A 13,127-nucleotide genomic window follows, 5' to 3' on the forward strand; every position below is an offset into this window, starting at 1 on the left:
AGCTCATGCTGAACATTGACGGCTTTTCTCGTCGAAAGCGGCCTGTTCAGACGCCGACCGAATAGCACGAAGACTCCCCAACCGTTTGCCGAGCGTGCACTGCAAAGGAGACCCGACACAACGTGCTCGAGGCTCTTTCCTTTCCTTGCCCTTCCCCCGGTGCGCACCCACTCCTGATTGGGTGCTCCCGTCACGTGTTTCGGGCGCACGCCTCACGGCTGGCGGCTTACGGGCAACGGCTGATGGCACCGACACTTGTGAGGCAATACAAGCTTCGCTTGAATATATGCACGTCCTTGTAGTTGCAAATTTACTTGTGAGTATTTACTTGTTTCGAAATGTGTACCAACTTGCCCACATTTCTGTTCCATTACCGCTTTCAAAAGTATCAACGCCAATTGAAATATATATATATATATATATATATATATATATATATATATATATATATATGCAAATAATAAAAAAAAACGCTAGGAGCACGCTTCTGGTGAAAATGAAGCCTACTGATATTCCTTAATATTGCACACGGATGCAACATGACAAAAGCACTTTTTTTTACAATGTCTGATCAGCAGCATTCATCGAAAGAGCTGTTACCAACATGCATCAGGAACTCGGCCCACTCAGCTCTGAAAAAACGGTATGACAAACCAACGCGAGGAGCACGGTTTAGTTTGCATCGCTTTTGACTTTCCTTATCAAAGAGTAGACGAAGAGAGATGAAAAATCTGGGAGAAGGTGTGTTGCCATGGTTACGATGCGAAAGGGAAAGTAGTGATCAGCAGCGATTACCATTTCCCTCTCTCAAAATCGCATGTCTACTCACAGCCAATGATGAGCCGTTCCACGGCCGTTGTTTGAGCTGCTTGGATGAATTTGAAGAAACCGAGTAGCAGAGTGGGCCTAATGAACTCCCAGGGAGAGCCAGAGTTTTTCAGCTTTTCCATCGATAATGCAAACGAATTACGTGAACACGAGACTACGAGCGCCCAGGAAGCAAACAACGAAGGTCAGCTGTTGCCGCTTGTGAGCCGCTGTTGCATGTATTCTGATCGCATGCTGTGTTGAAAGTGTAGCCGACGAAGAGAGTGATCAAAAGAAGGAAATGACGCTTGATTCTGCAACACCTAAGGGAGCCCGGCGAAGAACGATGACGTGCGAGATGACTCAAAGAGCCTGCCGAGCTTGTAAATTGGTACAGCTTGCCTTTTTTTTTTGTTGTTGTTTCTCATCATATCTACACTGTTTTGGTTATGCATTAGCTTGCGAAACCGCTATGTTTGCAGGGTGTCTAGCGACCGGGAAAAGTCGGGAATTTTATGCCACCAGGAAAAGTCGGGGAAATTGTCAGGGAATTCGTCAGTCAAGCGAGACAAGTCAGGGAAAACCGTCTTGGGGCCTGCCCACACTACTAATGACTCGCACAGCCAATCGCTTTGGATGAAATGCTAACGTAAGAGCAATGAAATTACCATAGAAGGACGATAGGAGGTGTCCAAATTCCACGCTCAGTCTGCTTTTTTTTTTTTTTATGTAGCGAATCTTGAAGGTGATGTATTTTGGTAGCAAATCTTGAACGCGATGCCTTTTGGTAGCGAATATTGAAGGCAATGCTTCCTTACGACTTCAGGAGCCAGAATTACATAATCGAAGTGGAACACGGCATGTTTTCGGCGTCGCCTATTTTTGCGCCATCGTTTGCACAAACTGACCTGTAATAAAATTTGTTAGCACGTTCTGGCTGCAGAGGCAGAGTAACGTAGCATATCGAACCGAGCCACGACAAGCCGCACGCAATAAATCCAACATGGCGACGTGCCTTTGTTGTACAGTGCGACTAGGCTCTATACGACTGAGACTGTGTGAATTGTGAGCTTTACATTGTCGCCGACGTTTTCCCGGAGTTCCTGCGTAGTGCGAACTGTGGTGTGCGACCATGTCGGCGACTAGGTGCTTCTGTGATTTGAGGTGAACATATCTGTACATTTCTGTGACATCATATTCCGGAGAGAAGAAATCCATCGGACCTGCAGTAAGAGCCCAATGGACGCCTCGCCTAGCAGTAGCGCTGGATCTGCGCCTGCTGCTACCGAAGGTTGCAGTGATTACAGCTCCTGTGCAAGTGTCAGTGGGTGGTTTTTTTGTTTAAAAACGTGACTAAAGCAGAAATAATTTGGTGTCTCAATACCATAATGACACATGGATCCTTTCATTCTGCGGCACTTTTCTCACTGAGGTGGCTGCAAAAGTTCAGCTGGGTAAAGACAAGGTAGGCTACACCATTTGCCATGGCATTGCGCCGTACTTTCGCAATATGTTGCTGTTGAGCCTCGTCAATGTCCCTTACCTGGTAGTCCCTTACAAGGTGCTGAACAAGATCACCCAGGAACAGCAAATGGATGTTCTCATTAGGTACTGGGACGCTGCTGACGACAGCGTGAAGACTCGCTGCCTGACGTCTCGTTTCTTGGGTCACACGTGCGCTGAAGGCTTTGCGTCAGCTTTTCGAAAAGCGGTGCAGGAAATCAAAGGATCGAAAATCCTGCAAGTGTCCATGGATGGGCCAAATGTCAATTTTAAGTTTTTGAGGTCTTTGAAGGAAGAGCTTTTGAAGGAAGAGCTTTGCGAGTCAGATGGGAGCCATATCCTCGACATAGGAAGCTGTGGCCTCCATGTAATCAATGGTGCTTATAAAGCTGGCCACGTTGCATCTGGCTGGGATTTAATATCATTTCTTCGAAGCGCCTACAACCTGTTCAAATGTGTTCCTGCACGTCGCGCTGACTTCGTCAGCCTCACGGGGTGCTCGAAATTTCCCCTGAAGTTCTGTGCAGTGAGGTGGCTGGAAAATAGTACTGTAATCTGTAGGGCACTGGAGATTCTGCGACACCTCATTGTATTTGTGCTGCAGTGTAAAGAAAAAGCGCACAAGAGGCCAACGTGCTCAAGCTACAAAGTGGTCGAAGAGGCTGTGTCTGACCAGGTCTTGTCAGCAAAGCTAGCCTTTGCTCTTTCTATTGCTGAGGAATTGGAACCCTTTCTGCGTGAATTTCAGACGGATAAACCAATGGTTCCATTCCTATCAGCAGCACTAGAGAGCATTCTGCGTTCACTGCTGTCGAGAATTGTAAAACGGGAAGTTCTCGATGCTGCTGACACAATCGCCAAGTTGATGAAGATAGATGTAAGCATACCAGAAAATGCAATAAATGTAGCTGCATTCGACCTTGGATTTTCGGCAAAAAAACGGAGCCGTTACACTGCGGAGGCGAAGACAGGCAAGTGGGACACGAAGCTCTTGCGTATGAACGACTATTTTATTAACGTTAGAACAACTAGACTATAGCAAATCAGCGTCGGAAATGTACAGTGCCCAGCGATTGAAGCGCTGGCAGCCCGCGGCTGCCGCTGGTTTTTTTTTTTTTTCTTTTCGCCTCGCAAGTGAACGCCGTGGGACCAAATGCAGTCATAATGCGTTACGAAGGTTCTCGCTTTCACTCTACACCACAATGCATCAGTTTGGTGTCCCCAGCGCTTACAGTCAGTGCAAAAAGCACTGGCGACCATGCGATTCGAGTAGCACTGTACGTGCTGTTGCCTACAGACCGCATATATACAGGCTTTCCGCCTGAAAAACGCGATGCCGCGATGAACGATTGAATTGAATGGCCTAACGAGCTTCAGTCATGTATCAGTAACTGTTGGTGCACCCAAAAACACATGTTTGATCAGACTAGGTTTCACGGCAGTGCCTGCTGCGCGCGACCCGGCCGCCACATGCCATTACATTCGCGGTGCCGCCGCATTGAAGGCGCCACCGGTCCAAATTCATCCCGCGCCCGGTGCCTATATACAATGCAATAAACGATTGCTGGCATTCGTTCCCTCGACACGAATTGGCGTTCGTCACTCTGTCAGTTGTCATGACCGATACAATTTTAGCGCCGTATAATAGTTGGCGTTGCTGTTGTCTGTTGTGCATTGATCATTTATTGTGTCCACGCCTTGGTGTAGATTTGCGTAGTGTTTGTGTGCATGAAACACTGTGTCGCACGGATCATAAAGTAGTACAAGCTGTACACATGTTTCAAAAGAGGTTTAGTAAATTGCTCTCATGATGCGGCAATCAGATTCGCAATGCCTGCGCGTAGGGCTGTGCTCTACGAATAACGCGCGAAATTTCAAGCAATTGCTTGTGGTTGGTCTAGACCTCTGGCGTGCTTGTGTTCCATTGCTCCCGTCATGTCATAACCATTTTTGCTACTCACTGCTGACATTTTCACAGACGGGCTGTGTTGATATTTTGCATGCGTTGTTGCAACAAGGGCCGAGCAGCTATTGCCACGATGCCTGCAATATTGGTCAATGCTAAAATTAGGGCTGGTCCTCTAGTAAAAAAATTACCAGAATAATCGGAACAATTGAATAAAATAATTAGCATATTAAGTTGCCGCCAACATTGTAGATTAGTCGATGTGAAAGATATTAACGTGTTTTTGTTTCTAAGGATACACTGCTCGCCCCTTGAGCGAGGTCACATGGGCGAAAGGGTTCAGCAAGCAAAGACGGAATGTCAGTGCCGACGCTTGCATGTTTCTGCTCTTATGACAACCAATTAATAATTAACTGAAAATAGGTATTCTAGCATAAAGCGTTAATCGGTTATCTGGACAGGTTAACGGATCAATTGCACCAGCCACAGATGAAATAACAAAGCTACCCTGGTGCTTGTTAATTTGCATTCTAATGCAGGAATTATTAAGTCGAGGGGCATCGCTTCTGCTACCATACCCATTTTGTAAACATACCTGCCTTGAAATGTTGTTTCTATGTTCTGCATGCTGTTTTAAATCATAACTGCGATGTTTAATTAGGAAGTAAATGAGAAACTTCTTTGTGCCATGCATACGTGTGGTTGTGGGAAAACCGATAACCCCCAGGCGGGTAACGCTGTAGGCATGAACTGCAGAAACTGCAGGAGTCGTAGCATATTATTATTATATTTTGAAGGGATTATATAGTTTACTATTAAAATTCTTGTCGAAAACTGTATGGCTGGGATGATGTAATAGTTCTTTCTGTACAATTATTTTTGCTTTTGTGCTTTATCCGTAGTCGGAAGAGCGGTGCTCCGCCTATACTGTATCGCTTGTGTTATTTATAACTAGGGTGCCTCAAAAGCAGGGACGCTGTTGAGTATGGTGACACCCTTTGAGCAGCCCTGGGCCGCTTTTTATCCCAATGGCGACCAAGATAGTGCTCGACGTTTCTCTTTTTGTCACTTGTTTTGGGATGTAGTATGGGAAATGAGGATAGTATGGAAATAAGGATGTTACTAATCTATCAGAGGAAATCATTTATCCGAGAATTTATATTCAGAGCAAGAGTAGTTGCTGTGACAGCGGGTTCCAGCTGGAGCTGCGTTCTTGCAGTGCCAAAGTAGAGCTAATTCCGGCGGCTTGGCTGGGCTGTATACGGCGGTTGTGCCACAACAATGAACGTGTCACCACCTGAAACGGCATACTATGGGGTACCCTAGGCTATTTACCGCTTTGATCCGCCCATCATGACCAGTGGATGACAAAGGTTCGCGGTTCGAACCTCGAGTGAAATGATTGTACCGTCGGAGGCGTCCTTGAAGGGTGCTCTCTGACTTGTAAGTTTGTCTTTGGAGTCCATTAACGCCATCCCACGCGCCCTCTTTCGCAGTGCTGGTGATCAGGCGGTCCTTTTCGGATAAGATGTCGTCGTTGGATATCGGCAACCCTTCGGCGGCGGCAGCCCCGGCGCCAACCACTGCTGCATTACCAGCGGCCGTTGACGTCTGCGACACACAAGCCTTGTCGGTGTGGTTTGGCTTGGCTTGGCGAGCATCAACCCTTGTGCGCTGGCATGCCCCGGACAGCGGTGCTCCTGCTGTGCAGCCGGCACCAACTGCTGCGCAACCAGCAAGGAGTGTCGCTGCAAACGGTGCCACAACTCTGCCAACAAAATCTGAGTCTAGGCTCTGGAGGCTTCGTGGCCGTCACCCATTCGCAATGTGGGAGCTGACTGCAAGCCGTCCTCCGAGCCACGGACGCACGTGGTGAATATCGTGCAGTTGGACTGTCACACACCCCGTGAACGCCGGTTGTGGTCCAGACAGTCTGAGCCCAGTATTATCACAACACATTAAAATATATTCTTCAAACAAGGCAGTTACATACACACGTGCACACTTCGGCTAGACACATCACAGTACAATTCAGATGGGTATTAGCAAAATACTGGAAAATAACAAGCACTAAGAGTAGGGATAGGCGAATAGTGAATCTGAGGCTCGAAGCGAATAGTGATTTGGTCGAATAATTTCTAATCGAATAGTATATATCACATACAGTGGAATCTCGATGATGCGAATCTCACGGGGTCACGGTTCGTATTAGCCGAAATTCGTATCATCAAAACGCAATTAAAACTAGCCAAATTAAGGGGGGAAGCGGGGATCAGATCGCGAAAATCGCGAGAAAAATTGATTTTTGAAAACCACGTGTTTCGGTATCTGCAATGCCTAATCTACGCTGTATCAAAATGGTTTGGCTGAAAACGCACTAAAAGTGCCCGAAAAAGATTAATTCGTCAGTGCACAGGGTGAGAAAACAGCTTTAAATCGCGCAAAATCACCGCAGTTCACGGAGACATATCTCGTATTTCCCGCCATTGAGCACCGCAATCTTGGTATCGTTCGAAAGCTCAAAGTTTCGCCGTTCCACTTCTCAGTTCGTCCATAGTCGCCATCTTGTAACAAACGCACAAACACAAAAGAAGCACTGGTCTGCAATAGGTAGTCACACGGGCCCTCCGATTGGCTGCCGTGCTGAAAGGCGTCTCTCTATTGGTTGCTGCTGTAACAGGGGCAAGATGGCAACCGCAGTTGTCTGCTTTGTCGCCGGCGTCTTCACTTGACACGCAGAATTCAGATTACTGAGAGCTCCCAGGTTAATGATGGATCGGCGCTCGTTGGAGAAGAAATTTTGGACAAAGCACACCTTCGGAATACGGAAGTGCAAGCCTTCTACGGCAAGAAAAATACGGCGATTAGTGAGAGAAGCAGAGGAGCACACGACTGAACGTGCCGCGCTACCTTGCACCGTGGATTACGTGCCGCCCTATCTTGCACCATGGGACTCCAGCAGCAAAACAGACAATCGCCCTGTGCCATCGGCACCGATAACGCAGTCGACGGAAGACGCGCCAACGGAGGCTCCCGCTCCTCGGCGTATGGCCGCGCGAATCAGCAGGGATCGTATCTCGGTAGACATAGCTCGCTGCGACTAGGCAAAATAGCGCAAACACAACGAACAATGGCACGCGGAAAAGGAGGAAAAGCAACAAAAGCGCCACCGCTTCAAACTCTTCGCGCCCAGTCGCGGCCTCCGTGCTGTCCGGCGCCGCGTCCGCGCCTCCGCACCAAAAGAGAAAGGGAGAAAGCACGTGACTGCGCGCTGTTCTCTTTCGCGGCCGTCGGTGGGGCGGCGTTTATTCGTAACAACCGTTCTCTAGCACGTTGCAAAGTAATGGGGCTCGGCCGGGACCACAGAAAAATTCGTATCATCCGGAAATTCGTATTAGCCGTGATCGTATCATCGAGATTCCACTGTATTTTAAAAAATGAGCATTTTTATCATGACCCGACTAATTTACACAACTTTTAAAGAATTCGAACATGTGTAGGCATAGAATTTTGTGAAATTGACAACTATTAACAGTTGCAAATTTTATTCAGAAATCACATACTGCTTTTCTTTACTGCATTCACGAGTTTTCATGCAAAAATACCAGCTGCTCCACGTGGTCTGGGAGCAGCAGTTCCCGCCGGCTGCTAACATTTCCTGCTGTTGAAAACAGCCTCTCACTCCTTGCCTGTGTGGCAGGAATTGAAAGCTACTTTTGTGCAACTTTGGCCTGCGCTGGGTACAGCTGGCTGCCGTGGCTCTTCCACCACTCCAAAGGGTTTTCTGACCTTGGAAGCACAGGAGTAGCCAAGTAGTCTGTCACTCGGCAAGGAACACTTTATGTGCATTCTTTTGCACTATGTTGGAGCTTAATGGAGAAAAAACACTCCAGAGTGTTAGCTGGAAGCTTCTCCATGTCTGGGCAAATGGATGTCCGGGTACAATCGTTTTGGGCTGACATGAGCTCATTTGCTGCAGTTGAAAGTGGCTTTTGCCCACTTTTTTTTTACTCTCTTCAGTGTAGTAAATGTCTTTGTAGCTAGGGTCAACTAGCGTTGAAGTTGTCCACATCACATTCGCAAAGTTCAACTGAAATAGGGTGCACGGAGTGTGACGAGTCTCCATGGCGTACTCGCTGTTCCAGCGCGTGAGGACGTCTTGAATCACTTCATGCTAGACCATGTGCATGTCCTTTTGAATGTCCGTAAGCCGTGCATGTGCATGCGCGCTTCTCTTGTAGCGACCCACAATCGCTCGACACTTCGCACAAAGCTGGGAAAAACTTGCCTCTTCCCTTTTACTGCAGCCTAGCACCTAGCTTTGCAGTGGCTGCAGCAAAAAAAAGTATGTACAGCCTGACAAACATTTATTTCATGCGCAAGCATGAGGACTTCACACATTCAAAGAGCACAAAGAATCTCATCTGGCTGCTGCGTGATTTATCACAGTAGGGGCGCCTTTTTGTTCGCTACTGCCACTTTTTCGCTGCTACCCAGACGGTGGTTCACATCCCGCGAGTAGAAACGCATGCGGGTGATGATGAAAAAGTTCAACACTTGGCACGTGAATGCAGCATTGTGCTGGTCACAGTCAAGTCGAGAAAGGTGGTGCTCCTCCAACTCTTCCAACACTTTCCAAAATATGTCCCCACAGAGACCCTCCTTGTCCAGACAAGCTGAAATTATCTTGTTTGCTGTTTTCATGAATGTCAGCATCTTCTGTGTTGGATGCTTTAAGCTGCCTTGCTTGAAGCTCCTGTGGTTAGTTAAATAGTTGTCAGAAGCAAGCACTGGCGTGGCGGAGCTGATGTCCTCTATGCAGAGATGGCATGTTGCATGCTTGGTGAATTAGTGTATGACATGGCCACACAGGTAGTACACAACAGTGTCCTCCACCTCATCCCTGTAATATGCGTGGTCGCTTGGCCCTTGCTCAGATTCATCAGCAGAAGCCGTGGTGATTTCCATTATTTTGGCTTCCACTATGTCGTGCAGGCAGACTCTTCTTGGTGGGCATCCTTTGTTCTCTTGAGTGTGTTAGTAACACTGATGAGCGCAGAACATGGTGTGCCTTGCACACTACCACGCAGAGCTGGCTTTATTGGTGCGTAGAGGCTGAGGAGGCAGAATATTTGACTGAGGTTGACAACAGTCGGGTGAGATTCGTCACCTCCAAATGAGCGTGCCGGCCCGAAGTGTCGCTGAAACAGATATATATGCCTTTGGAGTTGCACTGACATGTACTAACAAAACGCACCAAGTAAAAACAACAACGGCACGCTTACCTCCAAGGGGTCCCGATTTAACTTTGCCGTAAGGACATAGTGGGCACCTTGAGTCTGCAAGTATTCGATGATGTCTATGGTAGACAGCAAAGTGACTCGTAAAGACTGTTGTTTGTTGTGATGCAAAAAGCTTCAGGTTCTTTTCGACTGAATTTCGCTCTGTCGTGTTGAGCATCTTCAAGATGGCTTTTAGGAGCTGAATATGAGTTTCGCGATGTTGACATGCTGAACAAAGTGAGCGCTCAAGAACATGCAAGGCCCAATCAGGTGAATAGGGGTCCAGTAATCACCTGTGTTTCTTTCGAGTGGCGCCTCGCTCCTCTCGATGGTAGCTTGATGTTCAAAGCATCAAAAAGGTCATTGACCATCCTGGTGAATGTTTCGGTGCCTTCAGAGTTTTCCATGCCTGGCACTTTGGCTTCTCTATACAGCTTGATGCCAACTGCTGTGCTGCGGCTGAACAGCTGTTAAGAAAGTGCATTTGCGTTGAGATTAATGAACACAAACAGCATGCAACGAGTAACACGGATAGGCTATAGTAGGCAAAATACCTGGGTGGCAAGCCTGACACTCATCTTCTGAAGGTTGTCAGGTGCAACATGGGCTCGCGTCAGCTTTGGCACGACTCGTAGGTGTTTGTCTTCTGTATCAAACAGCGTGATGTAGTAGTGTCCAAAGCGTGTATTCGTGGGCTTCTTTCATGCTCGGAAAAGCAGTTCTACGTAGCGCGTATTGAGCAATAGAAAGCTGTATCGGGAGTCTTTCATGTTGCTCTACAATTTTCTCATTGACACTTTTAATTTAATTATAATATTTGAGAAGTTGATCAATAAATAAGACTAATTATGTAATTAGGCAGAATAAAAAATAGAGTATCTCCAAGGGATGGCAACAATATTACTATGGCTCTGTCCAGCTACGTGACATATGCATATTTTTAAGTCTTCGTGCACCCCGTATAATACTGCCGTTTTCTGTGCAGGTGTGTGCCTGATTTTCACATTTGTTCCATCCTGGCTACTGATTTTTTTTTATACAATGCGCGTGCGGTGTATGTTACACGCTTTCATGTTTTTATGCAACGTTTTTCCATTGTGGGAGTGTATGAGAGCGTAAGCTTCTAGGATGGTTATCCCCTATTAATATAATCGAGCTGCTTCATCCACAATTTTTTTAGGGGCGAAGCTCCTTAGGGCGTGGGTCTGTCCTTCCTCCGATGTAGTATGTAGCCACCTGTAGTTTTGTGAAGTGTTCACTAGATGGCGTAAATGTCGATCTTTCTATATATAAGGTATATAATGTCACTAGATGGCGCTAGTTTTTCGTATAGTTGATGAGGAAAGCTACAATGTAGTGCGACGGGTTACCGCTAGGGGTGTTATAATAAAAGGTGCTCGCTCTTGGCGCGCTTTCTCGCTCGGAGTCGCCGGATGGAAGACAAGGCTGCGGAGCGGAGAGCGCCGCCGAAGGCGGCGGCTGGCTCGCTGCAATGCAGTGCGACGGGTTACCGCTAGGGGGTCTTATAATAAAAGGTGCTCGCTCTTGGCGCGCTTTCTCTTTCGCTCGGAGTTGCCGGATGGAAGACAAGGCTGCGGAGCGGAGAGCACGGAAGGCGGCGGCGGCGCGCGCTCACAGGCAGCGCGGCGGCGGCGCGAAGACCCCGTAGTGCGAGAACGAGAGGCAGAAGCTGCACGGCTGCGGCGCGAAGACTCAGGCGTTCGCGAACGCGAAGCAGCGGCGTTATCCAACCGTTATCCCTTCATTTCACGGACCACAAAGCCGTGGTAATGAAGGGACTCCGCAAACAAAGCATCTAAGAAGAAGCGTCTAAAATAAAACGTATTGTATGTATACACACACTGTTTCTCACGTGTTTACTTGATCATATACTGGGCGAATTACTCGGAGTATTCACGGTTTACCGATGATCCCTCCGGAGCTTCGCCCCATCGTCATCATTCACCTCGTGGATATGCTGCGATTTTTTTTGTATTGTGTCTTTGCAAAAAAGTCTATGGGATTATTGTGTGGTGGGTGTAAGTGTATTTGTGGACATGCTGTAGCATGCATTGTCAAACACGCTTACATTGGCACATTCTCATATGCAATTTAAGAAAAAAGAAAGTGACCTCTTTTTTTTTTTAGATCTTGCAGGAGTCGCTCAGTCCTCAATGGACGAAAGCCAAATGAATAATATACACGGTCTATGTTGAGTGGAATTGGAATAAAAAAAGGCATTTGCTCAGGTTTTCATCAGTAAACTGTATTAGTGATGCTCTAATCCAAGATAGACGCCTGCCTTCGTCCTGCCTAATAAATTCCCATTTTAAAGAGTTTTTACATAGCTGATGTGCATTCTCATCTTAAGTTCTAGCCATGAACACCCACTTTCTCAAGTGCATTGCATATCGCAAGCTTGCGCCGTTTCATTTCTTAATTTAGATCGCGGCTACACTGAATTTGCGCAACGTTTATGAAATGTTTTATCAGTGTGAATGGAAGCAGCGATAAGCATGAAATACAACATTTTTCGGTGCAGTCACTATTTTCTTCTGATCGAGGGGTAGCACGTGGGCTAACGCTTTTATTTTTTTCATGCCTGGATGAACGGCTAGACCGGACGAAACAAAATGTGCGCGCGAGCGTAACTTGAGTGAGCTTTGAGTGCTGCCCGATCGATCCGTGTTCGCGTCATTCACGCCCTGCATACGGACCTTCATGTTAGCGAAGCAGCCTGGTATACTTATCCTTTAATCTGAAATAACGAATTTCCTTCGCGCTTTGAGTTTTACTCACTCCACTATGAAGGAAAATTTAGGGGACGCAGAGCAATGTCAAGCCACCGGCGCCGCTAAGCTGGGACCGCTGACCGCAGCGCTATCTGTCGGCTCGCAGCAGAGCTACTCGGTGCGCCCGCGCTAGGGTGGTGTGAAAAGCGGCCGCGGAAACCGGTCCCCAAAGCGCGCCGGTGCCGCAAGGGGCACTGTACGCGGGGGCGCCCGGCGCCGTAATAGAGTGGAGTAGACGGCGTACTGCGTAGCGCTGCTCGCGCCCGAGGAATCTCGCTCGTGCTACTTTGCGCGCACCAGTTCTGAGTATTAGGTGTGCGACGAGGTTTATTGTCGTCGATAACGTTGCAAGAACGCTACGTAAAGGTAGGCACTGCAAGGGCTTTTCGTAGCACGGGGCTCACTCGCGATCACGGAACGATACTTCGTCTTCCTCTTCAGTCGGCACATACACAGGGGCGGCCTCTGCTTCATTACAATGCCCCGGGAGCGAAGCAGTAGCGCACCCAGGATCTCTGCCAGGGGGGGGTTGACAGTTTGCCAATACCATCTAAACAGCACTAATTTCGATTTCTTCACGGGAAATTGTCGAAAAAATGCGCTTTTTGCGAGTGTGCAGACGATTGCGCGTCTTACATCTTAGTTGCAGTACTCAAATGCGTAAGGAAAGAAAAGGGGTTAAACAAAAGGGGGAGTTAAGTCGGCCTCAGGGGGGGGGGGGTTACAACCCCCGAATCCCCCCCCGTCGGTGCGCCACTGGAGCGAAGCATAGCCATCCTGGCGACTCGGGGCGCAAAGATGAGTGGGTCGTAATACGGTTTCAGGCGGTTGACATGT

General features: G+C 47.8%; 1 pseudogene; it reads left to right on the forward strand.

Annotated features, from left to right (window-relative positions):
• The first annotated feature begins 604 nt into the window (after positions 1-604).
• LOC125942178 (uncharacterized) lies at positions 605-8,024 on the forward strand (annotated as a pseudogene).
• Positions 8,025-13,127: the final 5,103 nt, after the last annotated feature.

Source organism: Dermacentor silvarum, chromosome 1 (genome assembly GCF_013339745.2).
Source record: "Dermacentor silvarum isolate Dsil-2018 chromosome 1, BIME_Dsil_1.4, whole genome shotgun sequence".
In the NCBI taxonomy this organism is placed as follows: Eukaryota; Metazoa; Arthropoda; class Arachnida; order Ixodida; family Ixodidae; genus Dermacentor; species Dermacentor silvarum.